General features: G+C 40.1%; 1 pseudogene; it reads left to right on the forward strand.

Moving 5' to 3' along the window:
• The window catches only part of LOC111183404 (vomeronasal type-1 receptor 3-like), a 32,839-nt pseudogene extending 11,968 nt beyond the window's left edge, over positions 1–20,871 (forward strand).
• The last annotated feature ends 295 nt before the right edge of the window (positions 20,872–21,166 follow it).

The raw sequence follows: 21,166 nt of genomic DNA on the forward strand, positions 1-21,166 counted from the left end.
ACCGCCTACCATACAATGGAATTGGAGCTGTACTGGATACACAGTAGACATTCAGGGCCTACTGAGAGACTGAACCTTAGTAGGAAGCACAGACCTTTGTAGGAAGCCAAGGGAAGAACTCTGATGGTGCCAACCGTCACTGTAGGGGTCCCAGCAAGCTTACACAGGTCCTGTTGCCTAGCTCACTGTACAGCCTCTTCTTGTGGTGGCTGGAAAGAGCACTGTGAGAGCAGACTTCTGCTGAATCCTGAGCTTTTTATGCAGAGCTCAATCCTGGACCCCACTGCCTGCCTCTTGCCACCTGCCTGGTGGGACCTGAGGGGTGTCTGCTTCTCTGGCTTACCTCCTGGTACTTCTCCCCTCCCCCAACAACTACAGATCCAGTTGACCTCAGGCTGTGGCACCGTTGTGCGTTCTTGAAAGAAGCTGTTCCCTCCTTTCCCCCAACTGGTAACTCCTTCCTCTATCCCACTCACGCCCACGGATACAATTCTATCCTGGGACTCTGGGTGCTGTATTACAATTATTTGTTAACACAACTACCTGCTCCCTCCTGGTGAGGTCCTTGAAGACAGGGACTGTGTCTTCTCCATCTCTGTATCCTCAGAGCTTAGCCACATAAATCCTCAATAAATATTTGTTAAATGGTTGGGTGGCTGGATGTCAAAATTCCATCTACTTCTTGCCGTACTCCACCTTACCCCCTTCAAAGATATTTCACAATAAATTATATTAATAAATCTTCATTGCAATCCACCATTACCATAATTACAATAATGTTTTTTGCTATAAGAGCTACACCAAAAATCTCAGAGACTCTTACAATAGAATTTAATTGTTCACTCATGGGAAGCCCAAAACCGATTTCCCACTCAGCGGATGGCTCTTTCCAGGGCCCTGGCTCTGCCTTCCCCTACAGCCTTGGAGTTCTCTGTATTCAGCCTGCAGACTGGGAAAGAAAGTGGAGGTTTTTACGGGCCAGGTCTGGAACTGACATGTATCACTTGTGCTGATAGCACACTGGCTAGGATTCAGTCACACGGCACCCAGACTGTAAGGGAACCAGGAAATGTGGTCTGGCTGTGTGTGCCCGTGAGAAGAGGAAATGGATTTGCTTGGTAGCCCGCCAGTCTCTGTCACACATGAATGAATGGGAATTCATTATTTTACCAAATGAAAAATGAGGGAGTTTAGATTCAGCTCTGCCCTTTACGTGGGTAGACTATTTTAATATCAGAAGGGCTTTTATGATTAGAGAGGAATAATTCCTACCACTTGTATGGAAATGAATGCAGCCTTTATTAAACACAACACAATTTTAATAAACCACATTTAGAGAACAGTTTTTCATAAATATTTGAACACCGATTACAGACTTAATTCAATAAATTTCCTCAACAAGTTAAACTAAAATTAGAGTCTTATCACGACTGATTATTTGAAGCTTCACATACTCTCGTTCAAGAGTCAGCAAATTATGGTTCACCGTCTGCTTTTGTAAATAAAGTTTTATCGGCCCCCAGCCGTGCCCTACATTCAGAGGTTGTCTATGGCTGCTTTTGCACTACAACAGCAGAGCTGAGTAGCCGCAGAAGAGTCCACATGGCCTGCAAAGCCTAAAATATTAAGTATCTGGCCCTTTAAGAAAAAGATGTAGACTGAAAGAAAATACCCACAAATACACCATGGGATACATCTTATAATCATCACCCTTTTAGCTGTTTTTTACCTTTGTGGGATTATGGTGGGGTTTATTCTGATAACTTCTAGGAATACAGTAAAAAGACCTGAAAAGGAAGGAGAAGGGAAGGAAGGGGAGAAGGAAGGGGAGGGAGAGGAGGAAGCATATGCTTGCTTTATGGGGACTCTTTTTTTTTTTTTTTTTTTTTTTGTGGTACGTGGGCCTCTCACTGTTGTGGCCCCTCCCGCTGCGGAGCGCAGGCTCCGGACGCGCAGGCTCAGCGGCCATGGCTCACGGGCCCAGCCGCTCTGCGGCATGTGGGATCCTCCCGGACCGGGGCACGAACCAGCGTCCCCTGAATCGGCAGGCGGACTCTCAACCACTACGCCACCAGGGAAGCCCTGGGGACTCATTTTTAATTAACTAGGACAACTAGAGGTTTTATCTCCCAGAACTCAGGAAATGCAGTCTAGGCAGTTCTCTTCTTTTAGAGTCTTGCCTAATCCATCATCTTGCAGCACACTCTCGGGCTCTTTCTACTTTGTGACTTTGTGTGGCCATCAGTGCTGCTAGGTCCTTGCTACTCTCCCTGCTCATCTCTCCCTTGCTCACATTGCCTGTGCTCACTTGTTTCCACTTGCAAACACAGAGAATATGTTGGACGGATGCAGTTTTATAAACAGAGCCTCAAGAAATAAGAGATCCATACAGTATCAACACCGTCCGTATTATTGAAGTTTATTTAAAATACTATCTTTTTGTACACATTACATAAAGTTTTCCCTTTCTAGGTAGCATTATAGTCTCATGCCTTTTTACACTAAAATTGCTCTTAACAACTACAACTATCCTGCTGTTTGAGGCCAACAGCAAGATACACCAGGCCCCTCCTCACCTTTTGCTACTCCCTGGACATGGAATCAGTTACCTTCTAGCGGAGTCCTGACTCCCTTTAATGTAGAATTATATTAGAATACAAAACCTGGGTACTTAGAATTAGGCAAAATAATAGTAATCTTCTGCTGTCATTTTTGAAGTTATAGACCCGGAGAAGAAATGTCTTTTGAACGTGTCATTGCTCACCTTTCAAAATGATTCTTTTTTTAATGCTAGGAAGACAGCAATCTTGAAAACTTGACTTCACAGAGACAAAAAGTTTTTCTGATTTCCAAAAGCTTCCCACTACTTATCAAAAGCAAAGCTTGGGGGGCTGAGAACAGACTGTTGGTTAACTACAATATAAAGAGGATGCAGAATTTGACCTAAGGGGTGTTTTCACTACAGGAGAGGGAGAGAAGGACAGGAGGTGATCCTGGAGGGTCTTCTCTTACCCCTCTCTCCTCTAGCTGAATATGGAGGGAGGGGACCAAGTCCCATAAGAGTAAACTACCCCAGGGCTTCCCTGGAGGCGCAGTGGTTGGGAGTCCGCCTGCCGATGCAGGGAAGGCGGGTTCGTGCCCCGCTCCGGGAGGATCCCACATCCTGCGGAGCGGCTGGGCCCGTGAGCCATGGCCGCTGAGCCTGCGCGTCCGGAGCCTGCGCTCCGCGGCGGGAGAGCCCGCAACGGTGACAGGCCCGCGTACCGCAAAAAAAAAAAAAAAAAAAAAAAATGAGTCCCCATAAAGCAAGCATATGCTTCCTCCTCTCCCACCCCTTCCTTCTCCCCTTCCCCTATTACTCAGTTCCTACCCGGACCGGAGGCAGAACAAGAAGAGGCACACGCACATTTGGAGGGACCCCTGCCTCGCCCGCCCAGTGCTTTTTCTTGCAGGGTCCCTGCTGAACCGCCCCTTTGCGAGGCTGGCGGCTCCGCTAGGGGCGGGGCAGGGGGAGGGGCGGGGCGAGCTCGCGCTGTACTTTGGATCCTTGGCCTCTAGAGGGCGCGCTGAAGCCTCGACTCGCCAGCCTCATTGAAACCCGTGAACCACGTCCCCGCCTCGGAAGCATATTCCTTCCTCCTCCTTGGAAGCTCGTGTCAGTTTCAGGAAAGCTTTGTGTCAGGCCTTACTTTTGTAGGCTGTGTTGCAATGAGGTAGGGTTTTTTTCCCTCTTCTAAAAGTGAGTTATTATAATTTGAATGTGGTTTCTAAATATGTGCCATTCCACCCTGTAGATTTTCATACCCCTACACACAAAGACGTGTGAGCACCCCTGCCTTTGAAAGTGACTCTGGAAGGTCTGTCCCCCCACGTGGCCGTACTTTGGGACAGCACCATTCATTTCAAAAGCGAAATCTGCTCAGAGCCTCTCACCTGTGAGCTTCTCCCCCAGGATGGGAGCAGAACCCGCCTTTGCAGACACTCCCTCCTTGTCTCTATTTTCTGGATTTCCCCCCTTCCTTTCAGCTCCTCTCCAGAAATACTTAGGTTTAATGTCTAGGAATATTTGCCTTTCGAAAAAGAACAGAATGTTCTGGCCTATTTCAAAATTGGTACTCCACCCCTACCACCCGACTTCTGCTGAAAGTGGAGCACATTTTCTCTAATTTTCAGTGTGAAAACTTGGTAGGGATGAACTCTGTAGGTTAGACGCACAAAAGTGGGGGACTCCTCCTATGAGTGAGTACTCAATCCAAGTTTTTAACTCTCAGACTTGCCCACAATGAGCCTCTAGCAACTTGCAGATTGCAGTTTAAATTTTCCTACCCTGGTTCCTGTGGAGATTTCTCCTTGTGAGTTTCTGCTCTGTAAATGAGATTCTTTGTATCCACCTGTCTGTCTCTCCCATTTTGAAGGCAGCAGTTTGCCCTGTGACCTCAATTCTCTTATGGATCTAAGAAGAGTTATTTTCAGTTTGCTCAGTTTTTTACTTGTTATATGGGGTGACAGTTTCTATACTTTTCACATGCTGAACCAGAAATCAAAAGTCTGCATGTGTTCTTTTTTATTTCTTTACTTCCCTGTAAAATTTTGCTTTTTTCGATTAATATTGATACAATAATCTTTCTTCATTTTGTTAATTCCTCATTATTTCTTTAAACTTTTATTAATATCTACCTTATTTGAAGTGATTTGAACCTTCTAATTCACTTTGGTTTATGTTTCACTTCTTTTAGCTTAGAAAGTTGAACATTTAATTCATTTATTTTTACACAATTTTGTTTTCTACTGATTTTTTAAAACCTACTACTTTGGTCTCATATATATAATTTTATCACTTACATTTTTCTTGATGATAGCGACAATAATTATTAATGCCATTTTGTTTTCAGTTTACCCTAGTTGTTACATATTTATATATAGCTTTTGCTTTAATCACATTCTAAGTGATTAAACTCTTTTTTATACTTTAGTATTACTTTTACTATCTGACTACTTTTATTTTGATTCTATTGTGATAGGAAACTGTGGTCTCTTCGATAAATAAATTTTACAACTACCTGAGATTTTTCCATGGCCAACTACAGATATTTGAAAGATGTTTCATAGGTGTGTTAAAGTGGAATAATAAGTCTTTGCTTTAAGAAGCTTCCGTGACAGATGTAATGAAGTTCCACATGTGTTACGGTGTCTGAGACCAAAAAACAAAAATTCATGAGGCTTAATACATAAAAGTCGTATTATTATCTCTCAGTTGCTCTGGGTGGTTGACCCTCTAGGTGTGTTGACTACCACGGGTTACTCAGGAATGCAGTTACTCCCATCCCACAACTGGGACTCTCTGATCATGATTGCAAAGGAAGAGAGAGAAAGCAGGTCACACATTGGCTCTAACATGATTGGCCCAGAAGTGAGGCATCAATTCTACTCTTACCCTATTAGGCAGAATTTGTCATATGGACTTGCCTTGATGAAAGGGGCCTGGGAGATGAGGGGAGAACACATGATTATATAAGGTACAGCTAAAAAACATCAGAGAAAGACTGTTATTCTAATATAGAGTGATCTCCACTGTATGTGGAAAATATGATATAGCCTGCTTTTTGGTGTAGAAATGGGAAATAAAATCAAAAAGAATACAAGGGCTTCCCTGGTGGCGCAGTGGTTGAGAGTCTGCCTGCTAATGCAGGGGACATGGGTTCGAGACCTGGTCTGGGAGAATCCCACATGCCGCGGAGCAACGAGACCCATGAGCCACAACTACTGAGCCTGCGCGTCTGGAGCCTGTGCTCCGCAACAAAAGAGGCTGCGATAGTGAGAGGCCCGCGCACCGCGATGAAGAGTGGCCCCTGCTTGCCACAACTAGAGAAAGCCCTCACACAGAAACGAAGACCCAACACAGCCAAAATAAATAAATCAATTAATAAACTCCTACCCCCAACATCTAAAAAAAAAAAAGAATACAAGTGTCTACTTATCGGCCGCAGGGAAGAGATAAGGCAGAATTGTAGAAACTCTCTGAGTGTATATTTTAATATAATTTTGACTGCTGAGATTCACAAATATTTTATATGTGCATAATTAAATAAAATGAGAACACTGAAAAACTGAACCAATCACCTTATTTGTTGAATATATAACATGAAATAAAGATAGAATTATTTCAAGTGGTTTACAGCAAAACATAACATTAGATATAATAATTTTAAACATATATAATCAGTTCAACATATCTAGTATCAATATAGAGAAGCTTTTGAAGTCCATTTGCTTTTTTGGAAAAGTTTAATTGAGGTGTCTTATGTTCTAAAGTCATTGAGTCATTATAGTGATAGTTACATTATAATCTGTTATTAAAATACCATTGGATATTTCACAAATACAATCCTTTTCATAGAACTGCCTCTTAACAGTTGGTGTTAAGAGGATGGTGTTGGCTGAAGAATGCCTCGATAGTGATTTCCTCTTTTTCCTTACTTGGAATAGAATCTGAATAGTATCTATAGTAAAGCTTTGAAAATGTTTCAGTTTGTGTAATTTGGTTAGAGTTCTAAAGTAATACATATGTAAATTAGGAAACATTAAAATTGTGTAAATGGTGATTTTATTTCTTTACGTGGGGTACCTAGTAGACTGGATGTGGGATGCTTGGAATATTAGATACTCAGGATAAAGAACAAAGTCTTTACAAAATCCTTGATAAAGTCTGTCTCTTCCCATAAATATCCTGGATTACCAAGCATAAAAGCAACTGAGTTTCTCTATTGCCATCCTAATCTTGAGTCATTCCTGTGTTTATTAAATACAACTTTTCATGAGGTAGTTTCCCGTAGCGTCATACTGCAATCTATGCCTCTACATTTTATTAGGACCTCTAAAGCTTTACTCATAATCATTATTGGCCTACAAAATAACTCTTTACACATAAATGGAGAATTGCCACAACTCAAAACTTATAATACCTCAATATAAAATAAAATGACTAGGTATAAAAATAAATCTAATTATAGATGTGGATTATTTGAAGCACACAGGTAACTAGATGTGTTAGTATAGCATAGTAGTTAACTGCACTGCCTTTATTACCAGCCCAGCCCACCAGAACAGTTGGGTTCAAGTCCCCTCTCCTAACCAGAGGGTGAAATCTAGACAAGCCTACATTTTCTTTGTGTTTACTATGCAATAAATAGCAGTGCCTGAGTCACAGATTTGTGAAGGACAAGGAAATTAACACACGTGATTGCCTGCATAGCACTGATTTATACATTGTAATTGCTCTTTACAGATTATGCACTCAAATTGAGACAGGCCCGGGAACTGGGACCCTTTGCTGTCCTGCTGCAAAGCTTGCACCTGGACACACCTCTCCTGGAGCTACAAAATACAAAGAAACTACGTGGGACTAAAAATAACTGTGTGCATGCCCAGTGGGGGCAAATTCTGGACCCAAAAGATACAAAAGGCAAAAAAAAAAAAAAAAAACCCAACTGCCATTTCTGCAGAGCCTGGAGCAAAAACTTGGTGTTGGGAGCAATAGCCCCATACTGCGCATGCCCCCCAGCATCCCACTCAACACCACAAAGGGGTGGGCAAACTACCTAAGCCACCTCCCGCCCAACCCCTGACACACCCCTACCCTCACCCCCTATAAGGAGCCAGCTCGTGCGACCCCCCCACCCATAGCGAGTGAGCAAGGGAACCTGTCACTTGTCCTCGCTCCCTCCTGCAGCCACTTCAGAGGCCCCAGTGAAGCCTTGCCTGAATTTCTTGTCTGGCCTCTAGTCAGTTTCTATTGACTGGGGAAAGCCAAGACCCCTGGTCAGTATCTTCAAAGATTCTTAGAAAAAAACTTTAAATATCTCGACATGTCACACAAAGGTAATTGGAGAATTTTCTGTCGGTTCACATGATAAATGCAGCTCAAGCATGTCTCCATGAAGGGTCATCTGCCTCGGAACTTGGATACCAATCTCTGGGAATGACAAAATACCCTTCAGAAACTTAAAGCAGGAGCGTCTTATCCCAGACCACAGTTGGAACCCTGGAGAATCTCACTGTTCTTTACTATTGTATATTCTTTTATTATACTGGATGCACACTAGGGCCCACAGATCTGATTCTCAGGCATCTGACTTTAGACAACTCCTTGTTCCTCCTCCCTAAAGGAATCCTCTGGTAAAGCACAAATGTGGGGTTGAAACGTTTTTTCACTGATTTCTGGATGCAAACTTGATTTCTGTGACCACAGAGTAGGCAGAGGTCGTATCTATTTGTACCTCCTGCCTCTTAAGTCTTTCCAGGCTCTCTCAATCAGCTCCAGGATCTCCAAGTGGACAGAGCTTAAGGCAAAAGGTTTCTTAACATTATTTTCCTATGTATGTGACTGGAAAATGAAGCAACAAAAACATCAGAAAGAAAAAGGATTTGGGGTCTCACAGAGTGGTTTGTAAGGGTAGCTGGATCTCTTGTAAAAACCCATGTCAGTGTCATCCCCTGACAGAGTCCAAACCCACCTAAAATGGAACTACCTTCACCCACAGTAGAGACGGGGGAACTTTGGAGAGCCTTACAGCCCTTGGCCTAATCTTAGAGAAAAAATGGCCTGAGGCATGGACTGTACACTTGGGAGGGGAGTCACATCAACGAGGAGCTCCAGACCCAGAGAGCCCAGAGGTGAGCATTTCTGGGACTACAGGACTCCTTGCTACTGGAGCAAAGGCAGTGATGAGTGTCCCAACCTGAATCCAACAACCTACCTCTGAGGAACAGAAATGTCTGATCATAGACAAGAGGGTCACAGAAAGATACAGACACCCCAAGAAAAGTGTGAAATTCAAGGATCCTCATGTGTAGCAGGCACCCCCTTCCATCCCCTGCAGGACTTCTGTCAGCCCAGCCATATCCTGGTGCCAAGGACCCTGGTGCTCTGTCCTTCTTCAGCCCTGTTCTGGTTTTGTCTTTGGGTGTGTGCCTCTTGACATTAGCCAGAAAGGTCTTCTACTTTCTCGGAGAAAAATTTCTCACAAAGAAAAGTTTCTGTGTAGGCAGTAATAAAAGAATTTTTTTCATATTAAGGTATAGGGAAGTTGGGCTTCCCTGATGGCGCAGTGGTTGAGAGTCTGCCTGCCGATGCAGCGGACACGGGTTCGTGCCCCGGTCCGGGAAGATCCTACATGCCGCGGAGCGGCTGGGCCCGTGAGCCGTGGCCGCTGAGCCTGTGCATCCAGAGCCTGTGCTCTGCAACGGGAGAGGCCACAGCAGTGAGAGGCCCACGTACCGCAAAAAAAAAAAAAAGAGAGAGAGAGAAAGATATAGGGAAGTCATTCTGGCTTATACATGAGTTCACTTGCATTTTATGCTAACTAAAATAGCCTCTTTGTGGCCTATCAAACATACATTGTAAATACGCTTTAATTATTAAAGAAAAGGGCACATTGACCAGAAATAAAGAATGTCCATGTTAAAAATAAAGATTAAATGCCTCTCTTTCTGGGAAGCCAATGCTGGTACTTCTTTAATGATAAGACTCCCTTCCCAGGTGCCAAGGCCATATTGATTCACTGTGTACATGCTGGTCTGTTTTTTTTTACTTTGAAGAAATGTATCCCTGACTTGTTAATGTTCTTTGTTCAGACAAGGTATAAAACTGTGCTGGAAACCATGCTTCTCTGGAGCAACTTCTCAGAGCAATCTGGAAGCTGGCTTCTGGGCTAGTCCTCAGTTTAGCTCAAATAAAACTCTTTCCTATTCTTATTATTGATTGTTTATTGATTATTTTCCTCAACAGCAGTTTTTGTGCTAGCATATGCTCTGAAGAAGGTGGTCTGTTTGTCATAATCAAGGATGCTTCTTATTTCTACATGTTTTTTTTCTTTTAAAGAGTTGGTGTCTTCTGCTTGTGCTGTTTTGTGTGTGCCTCCTGACATTATCCATAAAGTTATGTATTTTAATTTATATTAAATTTCCTTATACGTTTACTTTTCTTTTGAATTTTGTATTCCAGTAATCTCTCACTCTATCCATGAATCAACACAAAACTATTTTAATTTCCAGTTCTTTTTTTTAAAATAAATTTATCTATCTATTTACTTTTGGCTGCATTGGGCACGCGGGCTTTCTTTTAGTTGCAGCGAGCGGGCGCTACTCTTCGTTGCGGTGCACGGGCTTCTCGTTGTGGTAGCTTCTCTTATTGTGGAGCACGGGCTCTAGGCGCGCGGGCTCTAGGCGCGCGGGCTTCAAGAGTTGTGGCATACAGGCTCAGTAGTTGTGGCGCACGGGCTTAGTTGCTCCGCGGCATGCGGGATCCTCCCGGACCAGGGCTCAAAACCGTGTCCCCTGCATTGGCAGGCGGATTCTTAACCACTGCGCCACCAGGGAAGCCCCATCCAGTTCTTTATAATACATGTTAGGGTACGTCACTCTCTTTTTTCAGATTTTTCACAAATATTATTTGTTTATTCTTCTTGTCAATAAAATTTCTACCTGCACGACACAATCAAATGGTATCAATATAGAAGTCAAACTCAATTTATAAATTGATTAAAGGCTTGTTGGTTTCTTGATATTGTTAAATCTTCCTACCTAAACTAGCAATGTTATTTTTGCTTTGTACAGATCTTTTTTGATAGTTTTCAGAAATATCTCACCCCAACTCCATTTGATTGGATTTTTAAAGTATAATTTTCTCTAGAATTCTGTCAATCTCTTTTTTACATCTCTGAACATAATCACATGGCATTTTCATTATTTCTATTAATGTGATTAATTGTGTTAATGGATCTCTCCTGTTAGTTAATACCGATGTAATTAATTTTATTGATACTGAAACACACTTTCCCACTCACTGCACAAGGTGCTTGATCACAGTATAATGTTTTAACGTATTGATGTAATTATTTCTAATATTTAATATTTTTACTTTCATATTCACATATCTTCTTTGTCTGCAGTATTTTCTATGACTCAATCTAGGCAAAATTCCGGTATCACACATATTTACCATCCTAAAAATTATTCAGAAGATTGACTACTTTATAACTCTTGAATAGTTTGGGTAACATTTGTTTATCAATTAGCTCTTCACTGGTAGAATTTCCCTCGACTATAAAAACTTGGTGCCTTTATGTGTGTGAGGGAACGCTTCACAAATGTCTGTTTCATTTATAGGTATTGTTTAGAATCCCTATCTTCATGAGGATAAATAGTGATAAAATATACATTCCTAGGATATATATCATGTGCATTTGTACATTAATTTGCATTGAGTTGTATACATTTCTCTCTATATTCTAATATCAATATTTGACTTCCAGTTCTTCCTGTGCTCTAACCAAGTTTTTTGTGTGATTCCATTTCTCTATTCATAATTAAATGATAGCTCGGTCCAGGAATCTGTCGATTAACAGGAAATTAGATTTCGGCAGAACATCATGTCAGGGAAGCACGGACTCCAGTAAGGCGCCCGTGCTTTGCTGTCAGTCCTCATGTCTTAGACCTCAGCATTCTCTGCTGTGTCCCTTTGAGCCCTTTTTTGCTTCCAGGGACGATGAAAAAGAAAAGCCTGTTCCAAATACTCTAATCAGTGTCTCTGGAGATGCTCACTAGAAAATCGTGGTTGTTTGTGCTAACTGGTAGCTGAGACAAAGTTTTTGAAAGATGTTCTCAACTTCCCAAATCTCTACTGTCATTGACACTACAGGGGAACAGATAATGGCAGTTCTGTGGGGACATGAGGACCCTCATGGACTGTCATAACCATCACATTGAGCCCAGTGCCACGCCAGAAGGAAGGTGTTTGGTCTTATGTCCATTTTGGTTAAGATGAAAAGAGTCTCCTCTTTTAATTCCAGCTTGGAAACACTCGTGAATTCAATAAATTTCATTTAGTCTTATATGGTTATTCTTTTAGGATTGTACTAATATCAGGGTATCCATATTCTACCTGGATCTCTGAATAATTATAGGTGATATTTGCCTGTAGAATAAATAATTAGATCTAAATTAAAAATTCCTATAATCACAATTTTTCAAAAATGTATAACCATCTATAAAAAAAATGACAAGATACACATAAATCCTAGGAATATATGCAGTTTACTAGACAAACATAACTGTGCCCAAAGTTGAGAAGGCATAGTGGTAAATTAAGCACATTGTCAACCCCTGACTCTGCCCCTTACAAAGAGATGTCATTTAGGCTTCCCGGGCCTCAGATCTCCTCACCTCTAAAGTGGGAATAACAAAATGCTTCACAGAATTCTAAAAGTTATATGTAAAAAACTAATAATAAAAACTCTCACACTAGGGATATACAGGTTATTTCTTTGCATAGCAAAAAATCTAGAGAATAAAAAATGAGTTTTAAAAGGAATGTGTGTGTGTCAGAAACAATGGTAAGTAGACACTAGTGGGTTTCAGTTACCACAATAAAACAGGCCTATGGATGGGAATATCAGTCAGTGGTAAATGACACAGGGCCTCCACAAATTTGGTGATAGGAATAATCTTCGTATCTCAGGCCATAGTTGCATTTCGGGTGAACGTCTTTCTTCTTTACCATTATAGCTTCCTTTATTTTGCCAGATGCATATCAAGGTCAGATTAGATACTCCAGTGTCTGACTGTAGCCAACTCCTTGGTCATCCTCTCTGAAGGGATCCCACAGACAATGGCCACTTTGGGATGGAAACATTTCCTCAGTGATACTGGATGCAGGCTTGTTTTTGGCTTTCACAGAGTGGGCAGAGTGGGTGTATTAGTACCATCTGCCTGTTCAGTATCTTCCAGGCATAATGATCAGCCCCAGGAGCTCCAGGTGGTCAGAGCTGAACCTATAAGCTCCCAGATACCTCAGGCTTTCCACCGTTCTGTGCTGGATCCTGAACAGCCTGGTAACTACTATTTTTCTTTGTATGTGACGGGCATGTGGAACAGCAAAAGCATCACAAAGGTAAAGGACTTGGGATATTGTTCTGGGGTAGTTACTGCCATAATCATGTCATCATTATATGTGGCATTGTTGCCATCCTATGATGTTGTGTGTTTGAGACTCATGATCCAGGCCAGTGACTCCATGGTTTTCATCCTGTGGAGGCACAAGCAGTCGGTCCAGGATATTCATAAACAATCACCTCTCTCCCAGATCTTCCCCTGAGCCTATAGTCACCCAAAGCATCCTTGTCTTAGTGAGCAGCTTTGCATCCTTTTACACCCTCTCCTCTATATTTCCATTGTATTTGACCGTTTTTCATAATCTCAGTTAGTGGCTGGTGAACAGCTCTTCACTAATCACTGCTTGTTTTCCCACAGTCAGCCCCTTTGTTCTCAATAGTCGTGACCCCAGGATACCCAGGCTCAGCCCTGCCTGTTGTGGAAAAAACACACGGTTCCCTAAGGTGGTCAGAGGGCTCTACAATTTATGTTTATTGTCTTATTGTTTACAATGTGCAGTCGTTTATTCTTTCCTCTCAGAGGTTTTCTTTTGCGTGTGTGTTTGTGTGTGTGTAATATTTATTCACATAATTTTGCTTAATACATTTCTTTCCACATAGGACTAAATTTAAAATTCTCTATACATTTTCAATTACAATAATAATGCAGTCATAAATTACAAATGAACAAATCTTCATATTTTATTTAAAAATCATTTATTGAATGCTAATCTCCAGATTATCTGGAAAAATAAAGATGTAAATTGCTATGAACCTGGCATTCCAATTAAAGTCCGACTTTTAAAAGTATATAAATGTTTCCTCAAATTATCCAAGTTTCACTTAAGAAAATTTTATTTTACCCTTTTCATAAGTTTTCTCCCATTGCGAAGCACAGGCTCCGGACGCGCAGGTTCAGCGGCCATGGCTCACGGGCCCAGCCGTTCCGCGGCATGTGGGATCCTCCCGGACCGGGGCACGAACCCGCGTCCCCTAGCATCGGCAGGCGGACTCTCAACCACTGCGCCACCAGGGAAGCCCCCTTTTCATGAGTTTTTAAGTTTACAACCTGCTTATCATTTTACCCAAGTATGGGGAAACTGCCTGGAGATGCAAAGCACAGTAAAATAATTACATGAAAAGAACAAAAAGAAAGTAACTATTAAAAAAAAGGTATTGTAGCTGACAGCATTAAAATTGTTTTTTTTTTTTTAAGCGACATAGCTGCAAGATGATTCACGGCTGATTAACTGTTGAGCAGTTTTATTTATGAGGAAACAGTATATTTAATAAATTACAATTCATTAGACAATCCTAGATTTAATTGATTAAACTGTATTGTGTATCTTGATTTACTTTTTGGATTGCATTGGGATACTGTTAGGCCTTTAATTTAAAAACATGCACATATTATAGTTTACCTATGTAGAACTTTATTTTCCACTCTTGGGGGGAAAAGCAGAAGAATCTGAGATCATGTTCTACATTCCGAGAGTGTTTTACTGCTTAATCATGTTTCTTGGTTTCACATTTTAGACTTTTTTATTCATAAGAAGTAACTTATGTGGTCTTTGATTAAAAACTAGATAAAGGCAGAAACATCAAGTTGGGGGTGATAAAGAGACTCCAAACTGAAAGCCAGAACAGTCAAAACACAACTAGTTGTGCAGCTCTAGAGAATTTTATTTTTAATTTTTATTGGAGTACAGATGATTTACAGTGTCGTGTTACTTTCTGCTGTACAGCAAAGTGAGTCAGGTATACATATACATATATCCAGTCTTTTTTAGAATCTTGTCCTATATAGGTCATTACAGAGTAATGAATAGAGTTCCCCTTGCTATACAGTAGGTCCTTATTAGTTATCTATTTTATATATTGTAGTGTGTATATGTCAATCCCAATCTCCCATTTATCCCTCTCCCCTTTCCCCCCCGGTAACCATAAGATTGTTTTCTACACCTGTAACTCTGTTTATGTTTTGTAAATGTTCATTTGTACCATGTTTTTAGATTCCACATATAAGCAATATCATACAATCTTTGTCTTTCTCTTTCTGACTTACATCACTCAGTATGATAATCTCTAGGTCCATCCATGTTACTGCAAATGGCATTATTTCAATCTTTTTTATGGCTGAGTAATATTCCATTGTATATATGCACCACATCTTCTTCATCAATTCCTCTGTCGATGGACATTTGTTTCCATGTCCTGGCTATTGTAAATAGTGCTTCAGTGAACACTGGGGCGCATGTATCTTTTCAAATTATGGTTTACTCCGGGTATATGCCCAGGAGTGGGATTGCTGGGTCGTATGGTAGTTCTATTTTTAGTTTTTTAAGGAACCTCCATACTGTTCTCCATAGTGACTGTATCAATTTACATTCCCACCAACAGTGCAAGGGGGTTCCCTTTTCTCCACACCCTCTCCAGCATTTATTGTTTGTAGATTTTTTGATGATGGCCATTGTGACCCATGTGAGCTGATACCTCATTGTAGTTTTGATTTGCATTTCTCTAGTAATTAGTGATGTTGAGCATATAAAAAGTAAATGAACTTTTAAATCAGTTAATTTTGGCATCTGAATACAAACTGTTTGTCGGTATTACCTATGTACAATAGATAACAGTTAAGAGATGAACAGCATTTTCAAACACCTGTGTGCCCTTTATATGCACGCTCAGCACACTGAATTCTGTGTTAATGGTCCTCTCTTCAGCAGGATATTTTGTCTTCTCTGTGCATCTCTGCATTACCAAGTCTCACAGAACTCAAATTTCTGGCTGAGAATACCTTCATTTTTGTTTTTGTTTTTCCAGAGACAAATCCTCATATCCTCTTGGTTTTTCAAGCATCTTGAAAAGACAAGAAAAACTGTAAACCAGGAAACTGATGCTTTTCTGTTGGGTGCTCAGAGCAAGATCTGTTTACTTCAAACCATTCACCTCTGCAGTCTTTATGATATATGCATAGACCATCAAGGCATATTGCATGTTCTTCTGCATCTTTACTTAGTATACCCTCGTGATAGGTTGTCCTTGATTTTCTTAAACACATCACAAGAGGCAAATCCATTTTATCTGAGGTGCAAACTTTGAGCATACAGGGCATTTAAATCCTCCAAACATTTGAGCCAAAAGGTGAGCTAGTGGGCTTCCCTGGTGGCGCAGTGGTTGAGAATCCGTCTGCCGATGCAGGGGACACGGGTTCGTGCCCCGGTCCCGGAAGGTCCCACATGCCGCGGAGCGGCTGGGCCCATGAACCATGGCCGCTGAGCCTGCACGTCCGGAGCCTGTGCTCCGCAACGGGAGGGGCCACAACAGTGAGAGGCCCGCGCACTGCAAAAAATAAATAAATAAAAAATAAGGTGAGCTAGTAAGAATCCAATCACAAGGCTTGGCCCACCAGTGCTTCTTGCTGGTTGGTCCTGCAGCTGCCCTGACCTTGGAGCTGCTGTGGACTGAGTCCCGGAAGCCATAGGGGCCACTGCTGCTGTCGGGGATGCAGAAGGGAAACTGCACAGTGTGGGATTTCCATGTCACTGTCCCCACAGCCCAGTGAAGGAGTGGCTTCCCTGGGCTGCTGAGACTACTGCAGCCCTGCCCAAGGCACTGGGCTGGAGCATGCCAGGCCCCTGAGCTGAAATGTCCCTGCAGCCCTGTCCACATTCCCACTGGCCCCTCTGCTTCTGCTGGAAAGCAAGTCTTGGCCTGAGTTCACAGGGGTGCAGCCATTCACAGAGGTCAGGCCGTTCTGCTTGGTGCATTTCCCTGCCCAGAGCCAGGTTCGTGCACCCCGTCTCAGAGACTTAAGCAGCACAGTGAGCAGTCACATAATAGAATATGAAGGATACATCCAGTCTCTGATGTCTACCTTATGTGGTAGGAATAGCAGGTACAGACAAAATGTTCTGCAAAGTACTTTTTACTTTACATTTTATTAAATGTTGCGATGGAGAATTTAGAAGAATTCATTTAAAAAATAAGGCCTCTGATAATTTGAACACTATAGAAAGCTTACACAGGTATGTAACTTTAAATCAATTAATTAAAATTGACCTAGAATTGAACTTCTGAGCACAGAAGTGTAAGAAGAGTTTCATGAAATGGAAAACCTTGCGTGATGATCAAGAAAAGTGAGGAGGAAAAACAGGGACTCCCAGCAAGTGGCCTGGGATGGAGCTGGAGGGAAAAAAGGTCATCAGACACTGCAGGATGTCTAGGAGCAAGTTTTGTCATGTTGCCTTATATCCTAAGAAGAAAGTTAGCCCCTGAAATATGTGATTTTGGTGAGTAGGCGAGTGGCACATTTCAAATATTTTCAGGTTAAAATAGAATGACCTTTGTGAGGCAAGGTGAGCACAAGAAGTATATTAAGAGGATTTAATAAGAATTAAATTTGCAGCTAATAAATATGAGAGTCTTAAAGGAAACCAACTGGGTTGGAAACTCTTCAAAAGTAAAATATTCAGTATTAAGCAATGATCCCAATTGGCCTGTTGAGGAGAAAGAGGCATAACGATGCACCACATATACCTTTGGGAAATGATTCTCTGGTACAATTGTTCACTGTCCATGGAGGACCTGAGGAAATGGCAACGAGGGGCGAAGGCTAAGGTTCATTTTTTTCAAGAGGGAGGAGTTACTGCTGTTTGAAATATCCGAGGGAGCAAATCTGACCAAATTTTGAAATCAACTAAGAAATTCTTTGAATATAGTGGCAAATGTCAACAGATCTTTTGTGATAATTGTTAATAAAGCAGATAAAATTTATTAAGGATGCAAAAATTTTCATAATACAATGAACAAGCTTGACCGAATGGATATATGTTGAACCTGGACTTATGTCACATTTTTCAGCACGTATGGAAGAATTGAAATAAGTTGATTTTAAAGAAAGTTTTAACAAATATGAAATATTTTAATCAATGATTAAATTTGCTACTCATTAAGTAATAAAAAAACAGTACGTTAAGGAACTTTAAAATATTAAATACTTTAAAAACTGAGCAGTGTTTTTAATGAATAAACAGAATTTTGTTAGACTGAATGACAATGGGAAATGTTCCGTATCAAAGTGTGCACAGTATTTGATTCAAGAGTAGTTAGGGGGAAGAGATTGTTACAAATTCTTATACCAGAAGAAAAGCGTCTGACAATATGTGTGCTAGATGTCAAGCTCTGTAATTTATAAAAAATAAGCATAAAATCAATACAGCTACTGTGTAATAATAAAGTATAATATAATATTAGTAATAGGCACTACATGTAATGTAATAAAAATAAAATCAGTATTAAAATGGGGTTAGTGCAATGTTGAGAAAAATGTGAAAAGATATTCTTAAACAATATTAAGAATAAACAGTAAGTAAAACTATTGATAGAGATTTTTTTAAACCTGTAGAGACTAATACAAACAACCTTATACTAATAAACTGGTAACTGAGAGGAATATGTTATATCTACTAAATATAGCATACCAAAATTTAATTAAGAAGAATGGGAAATTGGAAAAACATAAATTCTAGCATTTGGAAATATTGAACAAAATTTCTAATTGTGTTAAAGAACCCTTTACCCATATTTTTAAGATGTAAGGATTCTTCCTTCAAATATATTGTATAAAACAGGGGGGGGAACCATGGAAAGCTTTTGTGTGGCTATTACATACATTATAATAAAATTTTAAAACTAAGTCAATGTAAGTTATGAATTGGGCATATACAAAGTGAGAGAGAAGGGTTTATTTCAAAAATAGAGGACATACCAATAAGAAGCAACTCATATGAACCAACATAATGAAAATTAAATTAGATGATCATACTCATTGAGTAAATCATTTTATACCTTTGAAAAAATGTTATCAGTAGAGTACTTTAGAAAAAATACTCTATCAGAGAACATTTCAGTTATTAGTGATGATAACACATCAGGATATAGGAATAAATAATTCAAATAGCCAATGAGTATATTAAAAGATGTCCAACAACTTTATCCATTAGGGAAATGCAAATCAAAACTGAAAAGAGATAGGACTTCACTCCCGCTAGGTTGTCTACATTGAAGGAGAGAGATAATGAGTATGAGTGAGAATGGAAAAATTGCAACCCTCCCCTCCAGTCCAGGTGGATTATAAAATGATGCAGTCACTTTGGAAAACATTTTATCAGTTCCAGAAAAAGTTAGTTAATTTTTGGCTTAACAGTTTCACCCCTATGTATATACCCAACATAAATGAAAAATACAACTATACATGTGTTGCATGGATATGCATGTTTATAGCAGCACTACTCATAATAGCCAAAAAAGTGGAAACAATTTAAATGTTCATCAATGGATGAATAGATAAACAAAATGTGGCATATACACACAATGGAATAATACTCTACCATTAAAAAGGAATGAAGTACTGATATATGCTACAACATGGGTGAACACTGAAAACATTGCTCAATGAAAAAAGCCAAATGGAAAGGTCACATAATGTTTGATTTTCTTTGTGTGAAATATACAGAATAGGCAAGTTCATAGAGACAGAAAGTGGATTCATGACTGCTAGGGGCTGGAAGCTGGGACAATGGGAAATGACTGCTTAATGGATTTGGGGTTACTTTTTGGGGTGCTGAAATTGTTCTGAAATTTGACAGTGGTGATGGTGGCACAAGACAGCGAGTACACCAAAAAGCACTAAATTGTATATTTTTTTATATAATTGTATATATTTAAGGTGTACAACATGATATTTTGATATACATGCACAGCTAAATGATTACCATGGCCAAACTAATTACCATATCCATCTCTTCACGCAGTTATCTTTCTTGGGGGTGGGGATGAGAACAGCTGAAATCTATTCATTTAGCAAGTTTCAGTATTATGATATAGTATTATTAACTATAGCCATCATGCTGTACATTAGACTTCTTGAAATTGTGCATCCTATATAGTTACAACTTTATACCCTTTGACTAACATCTCCCCACTTCCCCCACCTCCTTGCACCTGGTAACCACCATTCTATTCTCTGCTTCTACAAATTCAACTTTGTTAGATTCCACTTATAAGTGAGAAAATGCAGTATTTCTCTTTCTGTTTCTGGCTTATTTCACTTAGCATAATGTCCTCCAGGTTCATCCATGTTGTCACAAAAGGTAGGATTCCCTTACCTCCTTCTTTTTTAAGGGTGATTAATATTCCTTAATATATTATATAAATGTGGATATAGATATACAGATACAAATTTCTTATCCATTCATCCATTGACAGGCACTTAGGTTATTTCCATATCTTGGCCACTGTGAATACTGCTGCAGTGAGTATGGGAGGGAAGATATCTCTTCCAGTACTGATTTCCTTCCCTTTGGATTTATATCCAGAAGAATTGTTGGATCATACAATAGTTCAATTTCTAATTTTTGAGAAAACACCACTGTTTTCGATATAGTTGCACCAACTTACATTCCCAACTGTGTACTAGAGTTTCAATTTTTTCCACATTTGCTCAGGAGATGTGATCCCTCCTGCTTTGTTCTTTTTTCTCAGAATTGCTTTAATGATTTGAGGTCTTTTGTGGTTCCATAAAAATGTTATTTTTTTTTAATATTTCTTTGAATAATGCCATTGGAATTTTGACAGGAAGTGCATTGACTCTGCATATCACTTTGAGTAGTGTAGACGTTAACAATATGAATTCTTCCAAACCATGAACAACTAATATCTTTACGTTTATTTGTATCTTCTTCAATTTATTTTATCAATGTTGTATAGATTTCAGTGTACAGAACTTTCACTGTCTCAGGTAAATATACTGTTAGGTATGTTATTGTTTTTATTTTTATTATTTTATTTTTATTTTTTTAACGTTTTTATTGGAGTATAATTGCTTTACAATGGTGTGTTAGTTTCTGCTTTATAACAAAGTGAATCAGTTATACATATACATGTATCCCCATTTCTCTTCCCTCTTGCATCTCCCTCCCTCCCTCCCTCCCTATCCCACCCTTCTAGCTGGTCACAAAGCATGGAGCTGATCTCCCTGTGCTATGTGACTTCTTCCCACTAGCTATCTATTTTACATTTGGTAGTATATATAAGTCCATGCCACTCTCTCACTTTGTCCCAGCTTACCCTTCCCCCTCCCCATGTCCTCAAGTCCATTCTCTAGTAGGTCTGTTATTGTTTTTAATGCTACTGTTAAAGGGATTATTTTCTTGACTTACTTTTGGGATAAAGCT

Source organism: Delphinapterus leucas, chromosome 8 (genome assembly GCF_059928025.1).
Source record: "Delphinapterus leucas isolate spDelLeu-1000000601 "Yukka" chromosome 8, BTC_Dleu_Yukka2, whole genome shotgun sequence".
NCBI lineage: Eukaryota > Metazoa > Chordata > Mammalia > Artiodactyla > Monodontidae > Delphinapterus > Delphinapterus leucas.